At 44.8% G+C, this 15510-nt stretch overlaps 1 protein-coding gene across 3 annotated transcripts in view; it reads right to left on the bottom strand.

Annotated features, from left to right (window-relative positions):
- Positions 1 to 15252, bottom strand: part of LOC109431629 (upstream-binding protein 1) — a 113979-nt gene extending 98727 nt beyond the window's left edge. For 2 of the 3 annotated variants that reach the window (XM_029874525.2, XM_029874528.2), the window contains exon 1: positions 14929 to 15252. The gene's annotated coding sequence lies outside the window, so the exon portion shown is untranslated. The remainder of the gene's footprint in view (positions 1 to 14928) is intronic. The other variant, XM_029874529.2, reaches the window with a different exon arrangement.
- Positions 15253 to 15510: the final 258 nt, after the last annotated feature.

Raw genomic sequence — 15510 nt, 5'->3', positions numbered from 1 at the left:
CACTTACCGCCTATCAGTACTCGGTTTACTGGAGGAAACTCCTGTGAACCACACAGCAACCCTGGAAAAAGGCAGAACTCAGTCTTCCGGATGAAGAAGCGCCAGCAGGAAGAACGAGATCACGAAGCTGTACCGCGCTAAGGACACACGAAAGCTCTACGAGAAGCTGGACCGCTCGCGCAGAGGCTTTGTGCCACAAGCCGTCATATGCCGACATAATCACGGGAATATTCTCACGAGCGAGCGTGAGGTGGTCGAGAGGTGGCGGCAGCATAACGATGAGCACCTCAATGGCGACGTTGCAAGCACCTCAATGGCGACGTTGCAAGCACCGAAGGTGGCGCGGAAACAGATCTAGGAGTATGTGCGCAGGACGAAAGATTTCCAGCCCCCAACCTCCAAGAGATTGAGGAGGAGGTTGGCCGGTTGAAAAACAACAAAGCCGCTGGAGCAGATCAACTACCAAGCGAGCTTCTAAAATACGGCGGAGAAACACTGGTGAGAGCACTACACTGGGTCATTACCAAGATTTGGGAGGAGGAAGTATTACCGGAGGAGTGGATGGAAGGTATCGTGTGTCCCATCTATAAAAAGGGCGACAAGTTGGATTGCGGGAACTACCGCGCGATCACACTACTGAGCGCTGCCTACAAGATACTCACTCAAATTGTATACTCCCGTCTATCACCGATTGCAAGAGAGTTCGTGGGGCAATATCAGGCTGGATTTATGGGTGAACGCGCTACAACGGACCAGATGTTCGCCATCCGCCAGGTGTTGCAGAAATGCCGCGAATACAACGTGCCCACACATCACTTGTTCATCGATTTTGAATTGGCGTATGATACAATCGATCGAGAACAGCTATGGCAGATTATGCACGAATACGGATTCTCGAAAAAACGGTAGAAAGATTGATCAAGGCGACGATGGATCGAATGATGTGCGTAGTTCGAGTATCAGGGACACTCTCGAGTCCCTTCGATTCCCGCAGAGGGTTATGGCAAGATGACGGTCTTTCGCTTGCTGTTCGACATTGCGTTAGAAGGTGTAATAAGGAGAGCCGAGATAAACACGAGTGGGACGTTTTTCACGAAGTCCGTTCAGCTGCTTGGTGATGATATTGATATTATTGCTCGCAATTTTGAGACGATGGCGGAAACGTACATATGATCAAAGAGTGAAGCCAGGCAAATCGGATTAGTCATTAATGTGTCAAAGACAAAGTACATGATGGCAAAGGGTAATCTCCGCGCCCGCCATCCCGAATTTATATCGACGGTGATGAAATCGAGGCGGTTGTAGAATTCGTGTACTTGGGCTCACTGACCGCCGACAACGACAACAGCAGAGAAATTCAGAGGCGCATTGTGGCAGGAAATCGTGCTCACTTTGGACTCCGCAGAATTCTACGATCGAATAAAGTTCGCCGTAACACGAAGTTAACTATCTATAAAACGCTGATTAGACCGGTCGTCCTCTATGGGCACGAAACATGGACCCTACGTGCAGAGAACCAACGCGCCCTTGGAGTAACGGAAGGTGTTGCGTACCATCTACGGCGGAGTGCAGATGGAAGACGGGACTTGGAGAAGGCGAATGAACCACGAGCTGCATCAGCTGCTGAGAGAACCAACCATCGTCCATACCGCGAAAATCGGGAGGCTACGGTGGGCGGGTCACGTCATCAGGATGTCGTATAGCAACCCGACTAAAATGGTTCTCGAGAGTTACAAGAAGGCGTGGAGCGCCGCGAACTAGGTGGGTCGACCAAGTGGAGGACGATCTGCGGGCCCTACGTAGAGTGCGGAACTGGAGACAAACAACTATAGATCGAGTGGAATGGAGGCGGCTACTATGTACAGCAGAGGCCACCTCGGCCTTAGCCTGATCGGTAAGGTAAATAAGGTCCTTGCTCCTTGCACTTAGTGATCTTACAATTGGCGGGGATAAACCAGCCTCGGGCTGAAAATCCCCATAATAAAGAGCCAATAATAGTAATGATCTTACAATTGCTTGTAATTTTCCATATACGAAATTCCCTTCCATGGTAGAGTGGACATCTGGTTATCTGGAGAGAAGTATTTCAGACGGCATCGTATGTTACACTGGCTCCCTTGTCGAAGGTCGAGCAGGTACTGGTGTCCGTCCACTCTTGTGAGCTAAGGCTTACTCTTTTGGTAGACACTGCACCGTTTTCAGCCTGAAACCTTATGTGTTATGAAACTCTTATGTGTGGAGTGCAGTCAGCACTTCAACAACACGTAATGCGCAAAGTCATATACTTCTGTTCAGTTAGCCAGGCTGCTATTTAAGCACTTGCGTCGGCCAACTCTACCTCAATGTTAGTTATCGCTTGTCGAACTCAAATCGAGGAGGTGAATTTCAGCAAATGCTGTTCACCTTGTATGGGTACCTGGCCATTCTTCTATCGCTGAAAATGGAATAGCTGATGAGTTAGCTTGCACTAGAGCATCACATGACTTCATTGGCCCTGAACCAGCTAGTCTGAAATCGAAGTGCTGGATTAAGCTTCAGATTGACACCTGGGCTGCCATTCAACACAAACAATATTAAAATAGTTTGGAGTCATGTCGTCAAATAAAATTGTATTGTACTAAGCCGTCTCCAAAGGTGGCGAAGTATCACTTCCCTTCTCCCTCAGGTAAATGATTAATAGGCTCGTGTTCATGGCGATGGCACAAATTCCCAAATGGAGGAGAACGTGTGTCGGAAGCCGACCTCCTGATACCTGATACCTAGGAGACTAGCATTAATCTACGAAAGAAAAGGGTGTTTATTGACAAATTCTTCACTCTCATTGAACATCAAAACAAAATGGTTTTTGCCTATACAGGTAAGACTCGATTATCCGGAGTCAGATTCTGAAGCTTCTCAAACATAAAGACACGGGCACGTTTAATGCTTCCAGTGAGCATGCTCATGAAAATGCGAGTCAAAAATTTATTTGGAAGCGCTATTTCAGCTTAATTCGAGCTCGGCCAAACAAACTTGATTTGAACATTTTAAAGCTGGCTTGGATGGCATATTCAAAACTGATAAATATGGTTTTGTAAACCGCAAAATTTGGCATAGATCGTTGATTTACATGTAAATTAATAAGCTCCACTATTTATTGCAATAATTCTGATTTTTCGACCGTATTTATTTATAGCTTAATCATTTTATAGTTTTACCGGTGTAAGCACAGTGTATCATAGTGTAAGGGAGTAGTGATCAAAGTGGACTATGAAATAATAGATATGATATTTAGTAATCACTTACAAGGATCCGAGCGATGACTATTCTAAATGCCGTCTAAAAAGTGCTATCCTAGATCATCTTCCGGTGTCGTATCATCTAAACGAATGCGTTGGTTGTCATCATTGATAGCCGGTCGACAGCGGACAAGATATTTACTTTACGGTAAAATCTCAAGAAATGTCGTAAGCATTAGATCCCCACGCATCATCTCTTCGGTCGACAGCGGACAAGATATTTACTTTACGGTAAAATCTCAAGAAATGTCGTAAGCATTATATCCCCACGCATCATCTCTTCATCGATTTCAAGCCGGCATGTAATAGTATCGAAAAATTATGGACGTGAACGGCTTTCCCGAAAAGTTTACAAATTTGATATGAGCAACGATGTGCAAAACTGCGTGAAAATTTCGGGCGAACTATCTAGTTCGTTAGAACCTCGACGACGACTACGACAGACTGATGGAGTGTCGTGCTGGCTGTTAGATGATATCAAGCGGAAATCCGAGTGTAGCAGCCGGGGTACAATTTTAACCGTCCAACCAATTTGTTTGCTTTACTGATGGATATCATCGGCAGAACAGTTGGAACGGTGACAGCGTGTACATCAGCGTGGGACACAAAAAGACAGTTTACTCCTGTACACATTTTGAGTTCCTTTTTGGCTCCATATAAACTGTGCAAAATTTCAACTCGATCGGAGAAACTATATTTTAGCGCCAACCGTTTTAAGTTTTAATACGATTTACTATGGGGAAAATTTAACGAAGAATTAACCTTCTGACGCTGTTTAACATGTAAGGAATAACAATAAATAATGAAATCTTGTTACTTCATCGATCGGGGAAGGCTTAATAACTTTTTCCACGAATTTCGCATCGATTTGCGGTCTTCGAAGGTCTGATTCCTCGTGAAGTTATTTACAGAAATCATTCAATGACTTATTCTTAGGGGTTAATGGGTGACCTTAAGCGATTTTTCTTTGAAGAAGTAAATTTTCCCCATAGTAAATCGTATGAAAAAATAAGAATGGCGGGCACTAAAATATAATTTCTTCGATCGATCTGAAATTTTGCACAGTTGATATGGAACCAAAATGTAACTCAAAAAGCATACAGGAGTTGCAGTTTTTCCATTTTTTATATTTTCCCATATAAACCGTGTACCAGGCTAATGTACACCCGCCCTAAACGCGAAACAGCAAAAGTCGGACTGGTGGTGATGGTCTGGTGAATGCGTCAAAAACACAGTACTTGCTGGTAGGTGGAACTGAGCAAGACAGGGTAAGCTACTGGCAGGAATGTTGCGGTAGACGAGGATACCATCGAGGAAGTGAAGAAATTCGTTAACCTCAGTTCCTCGGTACAGGATGCTAATAAGTCGAGTGGCCCACTAGAAACATTAGACATCGACCATGCTCGAGAAGGATTAGCACTTAGAGTATTTAAGTGACGCAAGCTAAGTACGATCTTTGGCGACGGAGAACGGTGTCTAACGGATGTCTGAAGGATGGACCATAAGCTCACTGCGCTTTACAGCGAACCCAACATTCAGAATGTTGCCAGAGGCGGAAGGATACGGTGGGTAGAGCATGTTGCAATAGCATGTTGGATAGCAACGCTGCAAAAACAAATGTTAATGCGAGAAATTCGGATGGTACAAAAAGCACATTGGACAAGTTGGGCTGACCTGGTCGAGGGTGATTTGTCGAGTGTAGGCTATGTAAAGGTATTACACTGAGTAAATGAATGAATCATATGATATTTATGATATTACCCATAGAGATCAAGTCAGCAAGAGAATATTCATTTAATTTTGTTTATATTGCATATTGTTGCATTTTGTCACGGAGAAAACAGATGAAATTACCTATTTTTCGTAATACTATCAGTATCAAAATATGAATAGAATGAAGAATAGACTATTCCCAAAAAATGCAACTCGAGAGATTATTACACATTTCATGTAGTGCTACAGATTCGTTGAATAGAGATAGTTATAATCTACGCTTTAAATCGTCTTTTACTGCGCAATGGATATCTTTTTTATCGATGTCATTATATATGTCGCATCGAATGATATTGGACATCGTTTCGATTCAACTTCATACGATAATATCAATAAAATCAGAACACGCTCTCGTGCCTCCTTACCGGGAATTGTTGTGTCCAGATAAAAAAAAAAATACTGCGCCAATTGCGATCGAATTATTCAAACTATAAAATATTCAGAAACAGAATTAATAGGTATGCAAGTTCTATGGAATTTCATCGACCTAAAGAAATATATATCAAACTACGCTGAGAGATTGGAATACTCAATCAATGGGAAATTTAATGCATCGATCAGACGTATCTTTCTACAAATTCTGGTAACCTCCATTGACCATACATTTTAGCCAACCTCTCTAAATTCCTACAACATCAGCTATATTGTAACCGTTGTTACAAGCTTCAAATAGTTTTTTTTAAATGCACCATGTGGTCGAACATTCAAATATTCGAACATCATCGGCAGTCAAACTCACTTAGCAGTCCGACACGGCCATATGTAACGGCCGTTGTAACATGGCGTAACACAATTACAACAAAATGGGTCATGGAGTCTCGAGTGGGCTGAAGGGTTCGAAGGATGATTGTTGGGCGGCCATCGCCCACTTATAATCAGGCGAGCGTGTAGACCAGAAGTGCTCTGTGGAGTTGCGAATTTTTAAGAAAAACTAGTGCGAGTAGTGAATCGAGTTACGTTGGAGAGACCGTTCACCGCAGTTCAGGTAATTCAATAGCTCGAACCAATTTATGGAGCAATTATCCTGATTATTTCCTCGCCAGGACCTTTTGTGTGCCTTTTAAACAGTACGTTCTGGTTGGCGCGTCTGAAGACCGCCATTGCACGCCGGTCAAGGTGACCTCGTAGTCGCCAAGACCTAATTGTCAAGGACCCCAATACCTCTGGCCGAAGGCCATCCACGTCAAGGAGGACTGTTCTCGGGCCGAGGCCCTAAATATCAAGAAGAATTCCCTTCACGGTTCGACAATAGGGCGGCCTTGCCGTCGTCGACCGGTTTAGTCTGAAGGAAGCGCCTGATCATCCGAACCAACTCCACATCGCTGAATACCGCCATTCCAGCCCACCGAAATCCGCCATTGTCTCCAAATCCCCATTCATCGAGATCGGGGCCATCTTGCCGATCACTACAACGTCCGAAGGAGTGACCGTGCCGCCGGAATTGGATCCGGCAACCCATCGCGAGCGCTCGCAGGACTGCAGATCATCAGGTACGTGCCAGAAAATCCAGTGAAACACCCGTGAACAACAGAACAACAGTTTAGTCAAATATATAGTGTAATTTGAACCGCTCGTGTGATAACTGATTATTTGAATGATTGAGTGCCAATTTTGATCCGCGAAGCCCCTCCGGTTGCCCGGTAGCGCGCCGACCCTGTGACTACGTCCGAGTCTCGCGCTGCTGAGTTGTTGTCGGGCAGAACATTAGTTTCAATTGGCTCCCAGCCAAAATCGCGAAAGGCAAACGGAGGATCGAGTAGTATAAAAAAATTGTTTGAATTTTTTAACACGAGCGGGAGGAGAATACACACTCAGTTTTTCACTGATTGTGCAGGATCCGCGCATTACTCTTTGCCAACACAGATTTTTAGATTGATTTGGAGAAGTTTAAAGGTGGTGGCCATTGGAATCGGTTTCGGAAGTGCTGAAAAATTTGAAGTTTAGAGCACACTACAGTCGTTAGAATTGAATTGGATTACTGACTGATAATCAATTGAATCGTTAAGCGACTAAAAGTAAAAAAAAAAGGTCCTGAATGAGCACTAACACTATACACTAAAACACACAAATTAACACCATTTATTGAATTCGTATTTCCTTATTTCGATTTTTAGTTTTAAAGTTTCCTAGCGTAAGTTGATTGAATTTTTATTTGTATATATTGTGCTACTGTTTTTTGAATTTCCTTAATGTTTTATTGAATTGCTTAGTTTTGAATTACCTATTATTGAATTTTCCTTACTGAATTACTACTCAATTAACGTCACAATGAATGACGAACACGTGATGATTTATCAATCGATGAACGTTGCGCACTTACTAGATGATGAGGTCGAACATGAACTCGTCATCCGTCGGGAGAAGTTTTCTAGTGGTGATTCGAGGGACGTGAAGAGACGCAAATTGCGAGGAGTGATGAAGCTGCAAAGGGATAAGAACGATTTTACTATCTGTTTGTTGAAAGACGAGCAGATTGAGGCAGAGTTTCAAGAAATTGACGAAAAGTTGGCCAAGATTCGCGAGGCGTTAGAAAACAGATTAGTGAAGAAGGTCGATATGCCACCGTTGAAAACGCGGTTAGTTCATTTGCTTTTCCGGTTGCGTAGGTTGAAAGAAGGAAAGAAGTTCGATACGCAAGGTCTCGAGAACGCGGCGGTTCAAATGCTGAACAACTACTTCTCGTTTCTCTCGACTGACCCAGATGCAGTGTTAGAAACGCAGGAGAGATTAAGGAACGATTTGAGTAGGCTTAGTGTTCAAGGAGGGAAAGAGAATGGAGAGGACGAAGAAACAGAATCGTTGTCGGAGGAAGACGTTGTTGTAGCGCGTAGAAAGGGTAAGAAAAGGCGGCCTACAAGTACGCCTAGGAAAATTAGAAGGAGGAAGATGAAAAGCCCCGACAAAATGATGAAGATGATGATGAGCAGAATAGATAAGTACCTTGAGCAGAAGTTGAGCAGTTTGAATCTGAGTAGAGGGAATGAAATGAGTAGTAGCCAGTCTAGAGGGCCAGGGAATAGCGTCGAGGTCGTAGAATCGGTGAGCGAGGAAGAACAACCGCAAGCTGAGGGAAGCGGAGCGGTAGGAAGAATCCAGGTCCAGAAGAACAGCAAACCGACTCGTAAAACGCAGGTAGACGACCGTGTCGCGAAGAGAAGAGAGGAAACGCGTAGAGCAGAGGTTTGTGACGAAAGCAGTGAGGACGATTCGGACGGTTCCACAAGTTCGAGTGACGAGGAGGAATCTAGCAGCTCGGATGGAGCCCGCCGCAGTAAGAGGAAGGGATCGTCTCGTAGACCGCGACCAGTAGCAGATTGGAAGCTCAAGTACGATGGGAAGGACGACGGAAAGCTGCTGAATAAGTTCATTGCGGAGGTCGAGTTTATGGCGGAAGCTGAAAACATCAGCAAGAGGACGTTGTTTAAGGAGGCAATCCACTTGTTCGCAGGAGAGGTTCGTACGTGGTACATGGACGGAAAGCGGAACAAGGACTTCAGGAACTGGAGCGAATTAGTCACGGAGCTGAAGTTGGAGTACCAATCGCCGGACCTGGATTTCCACTACGAACAGCAGGCTACGCAGAGAAGACAGAGGAGATCCGAAAAGTTCTCGGAATACTACAACGCGATCAAGGAGATTTTTGGATATATGTCAGTACCACCCACTGAGGACAGGAAGTTTGACATCGTGTTTCGAAATTTAAGGTCCGATTATAAAAACGCATTGGTGGTGAAAAATATTCGGACTCTTAAAGCGTTAAAGGTCTGGGGAAGAAAACTGGATTCGGCAAACTGGTATTTATACCGGAACAAGGACAATGAAGCAGGCCAGAAGTCCGCCCAAGTGCATGAAGTTTCTAGGAAACCATTCCAGAAACCAATGGGCACTACTGGGAAGGATTGGAAGCCGAAGTCCTTTGGCAACAGGGTTCCAGAGCAGAAACATCAGGATCAAAAATTCCCAAGAAGACCAGCCGAGAATCAGAAACCACCCACACCTAGGAGAGAACCACGGAGAGAGCCGTCGCCGCAGGAAGGTAGTTCAGCAGGCACTCTAGCGAGGCAGGCTGCAATGTACCGTATGCCGGACAGTGAGGTGTGTTTTAACTGTAGAGGTAAAAACCACCATTACAAATCCTGTCTACAGAAGCGTGAGAAGTTTTGTACAAAATGTGGTTTGCATGACTTTACAACGGAAAATTGCCTATTTTGTCAAAAAAACGGACGCAAATCGACGTAGGAGGTCGTCGAGTGCGGAACCAAAAACCTCTAACTGTCTTCGTGCCGTCCAATCCAGAAGTGGAGGAGTTAACTGTTCAGGTAGAAGGTGATAATCGTCCGTTTGTCAAATTTGAGGTAATGGGGATGCAAATGGTAGGGCTTTTAGACAGTGGTGCCCAGGTGTCAATTCTAGGAATTGGAGGCGAGAAACTGTTGAGAAAGCTGAACATGAAAAAGTCCCAGACGAAAACGAAGTTGTTCACAGCTGGAGGAGAGGTTTTAGAAGTTCGTGGAGCGGTGCATCTACCAATTACGTTCAACGGCAGGACGAGACTTGTAACGACCCTAATTGCTCCCTCACTGAAAAGAAGGTTTATCCTGGGGATGAACTTTTGGCGTCTTTTTGGCATTGAACCCACCATCAAAGAGTCGTCGGAGGCGTTTGTTGAGGAAGTCGAGGTTGAGCAAGATGAGGAGATACAGTTGACACCAGAACAGCAGGAACAGTTAGAAGCTGTCAAAAAGGAGTTCAAAGCGTTTGAAGATGGTCAGATTTTGGAAACAACTCCGCTTATAACTCACAAAATTGAATTCACCGAGGACTTTCAGGCAGCACCACCGGTCCGATTAAACCCATACCCTTGGTCTCCAGAGGTACAGAAGCAGGTAGACATAGAATTGGACAAATGGATCGAGGCCGGAGTTGTAGAACGATCGACGAGTGATTGGGCTCTGCTGATTGTACCCGTGATGAAAAAAGGCGAGACAACCGAGGGAGAAACCAGCTTGAAGGTTCGCATGTGCTTGGACGCCCGAAAACTCAACGACCGAACGCGTAGAGATGCCTACCCACTGCCGCATCAGGATCGAATCCTTGGACGATTGGGGTCTGCGCGATTCCTGTCGACAATAGATCTGTCCAAAGCATTTTGGCAGATTCCCTTGGACCCTGAATCCCGTAAATATACGGCGTTTCGGGTGTTTGGTAGGGGTCTATTCCAGTTCACTAGGCTTCCATTTGGCTTGGTGAATAGCCCAGCCACTTTGTCAAGGCTGATGGACCAAGTGCTTGGATACGGTGAATTGGAACCAAAAGTGTTCGTGTATTTGGATGATATTGTCATCGCGAACGACACTTTTGAGGACCACATCCGCAGTTTGAAGGAAGTTGCTCGAAGGTTGAAGGAGGCGAACCTGTCCATAAACGTGAAAAAGTCGAGATTCTGTGTTCCTGAACTGCCATATTTAGGGTTTATCTTGTCTCGAAATGGCGTAAGGCCGAATCCGGACAAAGTTGAGTCGATAGTGAACTTTGAACGCCCAACTTCCGTTCGGTCTCTCAGGCGGTTTTTGGGCATGATCAATTATTATAGGCGGTTTATCGAGGGATACAGTGAAATAACAACGCCACTAACCGACCTGTTGAAGGGAAAACCAAAGGTGGTTAGATGGAATGAGCAAGCAGAGACAGCATTCATCAACCTGAAGGAGAGATTAATCTCGGCACCAATTCTGACGAACCCGAACTTCGAGTTTCCGTTCACGGTGCAGACCGACGCCAGTGACAGTGCAATCGCAGGAGTATTGACCCAGGAGATTGAAGGAGTAGAACAGGTGATCGCATATTTCTCTAGGAAGCTAACCACACCACAGAGAGCCTGGAAAGCAGCTGAAAAGGAGGGCTTGGCTGCCATGGAAGCGATCGAAAAATTTAGGCCTTATATAGAAGGTACTAGATTTACCCTGATCACGGATTCCTCAGCATTGTCGTTCATCATGAACACCAAGTGGAAGTCCTCTTCCAAGCTGAGTCGCTGGAGCATGCAACTGCAACAATACGATATGGTAGTGCGCCACCGAAAGGGGAAGGAAAACGTGGTTCCTGACGCCTTGTCCAGGTCCATGGAGGCTTTAGAGGTCGTCGAGCAGGATGGATGGTATGCAGGCCTGATTCGTAAAGTTGCCGATTGTCCCGAAGATTACGCGGATTTTAAGGTAGAGAATTCCAAATTGTACAAATTTGTGTCTTCTCCAACGGATTCACTGGATTACACTTTTGAGTGGAAATTGCGTGTCCCGGAAAATCTGCGGAGGTCAGTCCTTGAAGAGGAACATGATGGTGCGATGCATCCAGGCTACGAGAAAAACATCCAGCGATTGAAATGTAGGTACTACTGGCCACGGATGGCAGTGGATTGCAAGAAGCACATTAAGAACTGTAAAACTTGCAAGGAATGCAAGCCTTCAACTGTTTCCACTGTACCGCAAATGGGTAACCAAAGGCTCACCAATAAGCCGTTCCAAATCCTAGCATTGGACTTCATTCAAAGTCTGCCGAGAAGCAAGCAGGGTAAATGCCATTTATTGGTCATGATGGACCTGTTTTCGAAATGGATTCTGCTTGCCCCATTGAGGAAAATTGAAGCGAAGGACGTGTGTAGGATTGTGGAGGACCATTGGATGAGGAGGTTTGGAACACCAGAGGTAATGATTACGGATAATGCGACGACATTTGTGGGAAAGGAGTTCCAGGGACTGCTTCAACGTCGAGGGGTTCAGCATTGGCCGAACGCTAGGCACCATAGCCAGGCAAACCCGGTGGAAAGGGTAAACCGGACGATAAATGCGTGCTTAAGGACCTACATGCGGGAGGATCAACGCAACTGGGATGCGAAGATCTCTGAAGTGGAGGAGATGATCAATACGACTGTGCATGCCTCCACGGGATTTTCGCCTTACCGTATCCTGTATGGCCACGAAAAAGTCGCGAAAGGTGATCACCACCGGCTTGAAAGAGAGGAAAAGGAGATTTCAGAAGGGGAGAGGGAGCATATTCGCGCACAGATTAACGAAAAAGTGTTTAGAATTGTAGAAGAGAATCTCAAGAAAAGCTATGATAAAAACTTGAAGAACTACAATCTGCGCCACAAGAAATTTGCACCGACTTACCAAATAGGACAGCGAGTTTTTAAAAGAAATTTTAAGCAGTCGTCGGCGGTGGAGAAGTATAATGCCAAATATGGGCCAGTTTATACTCCATGCGTCATCGTCGCGAAACGAGGGACGAATGCTTACGAGGTGGCCGACGAAGAAGGTAAAAATCTCGGTGTTTTCTCAGCCGCCGATCTACGACCTGATGACTCCAATTCTCATTAATTGGGACGTGAGAACCTAAAAGAGAAACGGAGTGTTAAAATCATTTCAGCAATCAAAGATAATGAATGAATATTCACCATAGGGAAAGGAGCTGCACTGTTGCACCTGCAGAGCATCATTAGGAGGCATCGGATAGGGTCATCATTGTTCCTCGGTCGTATGTACCATCGCGCGGTAGTTCGCTCGTGAGGTAGTCAGGTCGTGAGAACGTAGGATTCATTATAGCCCCAATGTAGTGTAGGAGCCGTCCGTCCAATAGAGCAGAGAGTGAAAACTCTCTTGCTCAAGGTTGAGAGGATGAGTACCATGAGTGTCCAACCTGTGAATCAAAGATTAATGACGTCATCAATTAAGAAGCTGCGCAGCGAGAAAGAGTAGGAAAGTAGGAAACAAATTTAACCCTTTTGTCGGTGAAGCCGATTACAAAAGAGGTGATGATAGATGAGGGGAAATTATAGGATAATAGAGTAGATAATAGGTATTTATAGATTAGGTATAGGCTTAAGGTAGGAAGATAAGAAAATTTAGGCTAGAAGAAGAAATGGTGTCGTTGAACTGTTGAAAACTTACCCGTTACATGTTTAGGATATCAAATTATAGCATTTTACAACGCGATGAAAAATGCTCGTTTTCAGGTTCGTTCCGCAGGAAAACCGTTGATAGGATGCTTTCAATGCGCGCCGAAAGCTTGACCAGCAGAATAGGGTCTATGTACTTCGTAGACAAAACCTGTTACGACCAGGAAGGCCACCTGGTCGAATAAACCTGAAAATAAACATATTCGTCCAGCTTAACGCATAGTAGATACATCATGAAATACTTATCGTAATAATTCCGTCCATAGCATCACCATTCGACAGCGTCTATCCCGTCCGTCGTTGTTTGTTTTGTAGCACATTTTAATCCGTAGTCCTTTGTCCAGTTTTAATAAAGAACTTTTGTAACTGTCCGGTCAACTAGAACGTATAATCGCGATCGCGTGTGAGAGGAGACTGATTGGTCATCTCAATCTCCTACTGTATGTAGGCTGATTTGTAGATAGGCTCAGAGAGAAGGAAGTAGTAGAACGAATTCACCGTAGGTGTTCATTGACATACTTACTCACTACAAAATAATCTCACGTGCTCAATTATAGCAAGTTTCTTAAGGAAATTCATGCTTTTAGTTTGCCGAAGATTTTAATGTGTTTTGATGTCCAGATGATTTTAATTGAATTTTAACTACTTCGCGTAGCGATTAGTGTATGTTTGTAATGTGTATGGCAACCCCCTTATAACTTTGATAAAGATATTTGAATTTCTGTGTGGGATTAAATAATTACGCAGTAATTATTTAACCTCGGCGGGGGGATAGTGTAACCGTTGTTACAAGCTTCAAATAGTTTTTTTTAAATGCACCATGTGGTCGAACATTCAAATATTCGAACATCATCGGCAGTCAAACTCACTTAGCAGTCCGACACGGCCATATGTAACGGCCGTTGTAACATGGCGTAACACAATTACAACAAAATGGGTCATGGAGTCTCGAGTGGGCTGAAGGGTTCGAAGGATGATTGTTGGGCGGCCATCGCCCACTTATAATCAGGCGAGCGTGTAGACCAGAAGTGCTCTGTGGAGTTGCGAATTTTTAAGAAAAACTAGTGCGAGTAGTGAATCGAGTTACGTTGGAGAGACCGTTCACCGCAGTTCAGGTAATTCAATAGCTCGAACCAATTTATGGAGCAATTATCCTGATTATTTCCTCGCCAGGACCTTTTGTGTGCCTTTTAAACAGTACGTTCTGGTTGGCGCGTCTGAAGACCGCCATTGCACGCCGGTCAAGGTGACCTCGTAGTCGCCAAGACCTAATTGTCAAGGACCCCAATACCTCTGGCCGAAGGCCATCCACGTCAAGGAGGACTGTTCTCGGGCCGAGGCCCTAAATATCAAGGAGAATTCCCTTCACGGTTCGACAATAGGGCGGCCTTGCCGTCGTCGACCGGTTTAGTCTGAAGGAAGCGCCTGATCATCCGAACCAACTCCACATCGCTGAATACCGCCATTCCAGCCCACCGAAATCCGCCATTGTCTCCAAATCCCCATTCATCGAGATCGGGGCCATCTTGCCGATCACTACAACGTCCGAAGGAGTGACCGTGCCGCCGGAATTGGATCCGGCAACCCATCGCGAGCGCTCGCAGGACTGCAGATCATCAGGTACGTGCCAGAAAATCCAGTGAAACACCCGTGAACAACAGAACAACAGTTTAGTCAAATATATAGTGTAATTTGAACCGCTCGTGTGATAACTGATTATTTGAATGATTGAGTGCCAATTTTGATCCGCGAAGCCCCTCCGGTTGCCCGGTAGCGCGCCGACCCTGTGACTACGTCCGAGTCTCGCGCTGCTGAGTTGTTGTCGGGCAGAACATTAGTTTCAATATATACATGTATACCTAGTAACTAGACGCTCAGAGAAAATCTTGATCATTGGAAATAATTATTATTCGCTTTGCTTACCCAATCAACCATCATCAGCATGGAGTACGTCGACGTTGTCGTCACAATCGAATGAATGATCTAACCAAAGCTTTGGCCAAACACAATCAACCTTCATTCTCAAACAGGAAAATCTACCATGTCGATTCGGTGTTCCTGCGGCTTCAACGGTGGCGCCACGTATAAAGTGCAATGCTTTGCAGAGGCTCCAGTTGCACCAGAACACGGAAACACACCGGAAAACTTCGAATTCCCTGAGCAAATTCCAGATATTTTTGCTATCACAAATTCCGTAGTATTATTTTTATCAATGAAAATGACAGCACTCGCTCTGACAGGCAACCAAAAATTTACGCATTTTCTTTTCAACACCCTCTCGCTGTCCTTGTCAATGAAGCGTAATCCAGATGGGCCAAACGATGGAGAAGCGCTCGTGCGCTTGTTGAAATATTTCATATTTACACACGAAGAAAAAACCGCTCGTATAAAATAATTAGAATCGGCGACTTTTAGAGCGTGATGCGAAAAACTAATTCATTTCTCAGAAAAATTGTAAAAACGGCAATTAAAACTGTTTGCTTTGTATTTGAGAGTGAGAAAGTA

This window comes from Aedes albopictus, chromosome 2 (genome assembly GCF_035046485.1).
Source record: "Aedes albopictus strain Foshan chromosome 2, AalbF5, whole genome shotgun sequence".
Lineage (NCBI taxonomy): Eukaryota > Metazoa > Arthropoda > Insecta > Diptera > Culicidae > Aedes > Aedes albopictus.
The sequence above is the reverse complement of the archived record's forward strand: the minus strand, read 5'-3'. Positions and strand labels throughout refer to the sequence as shown.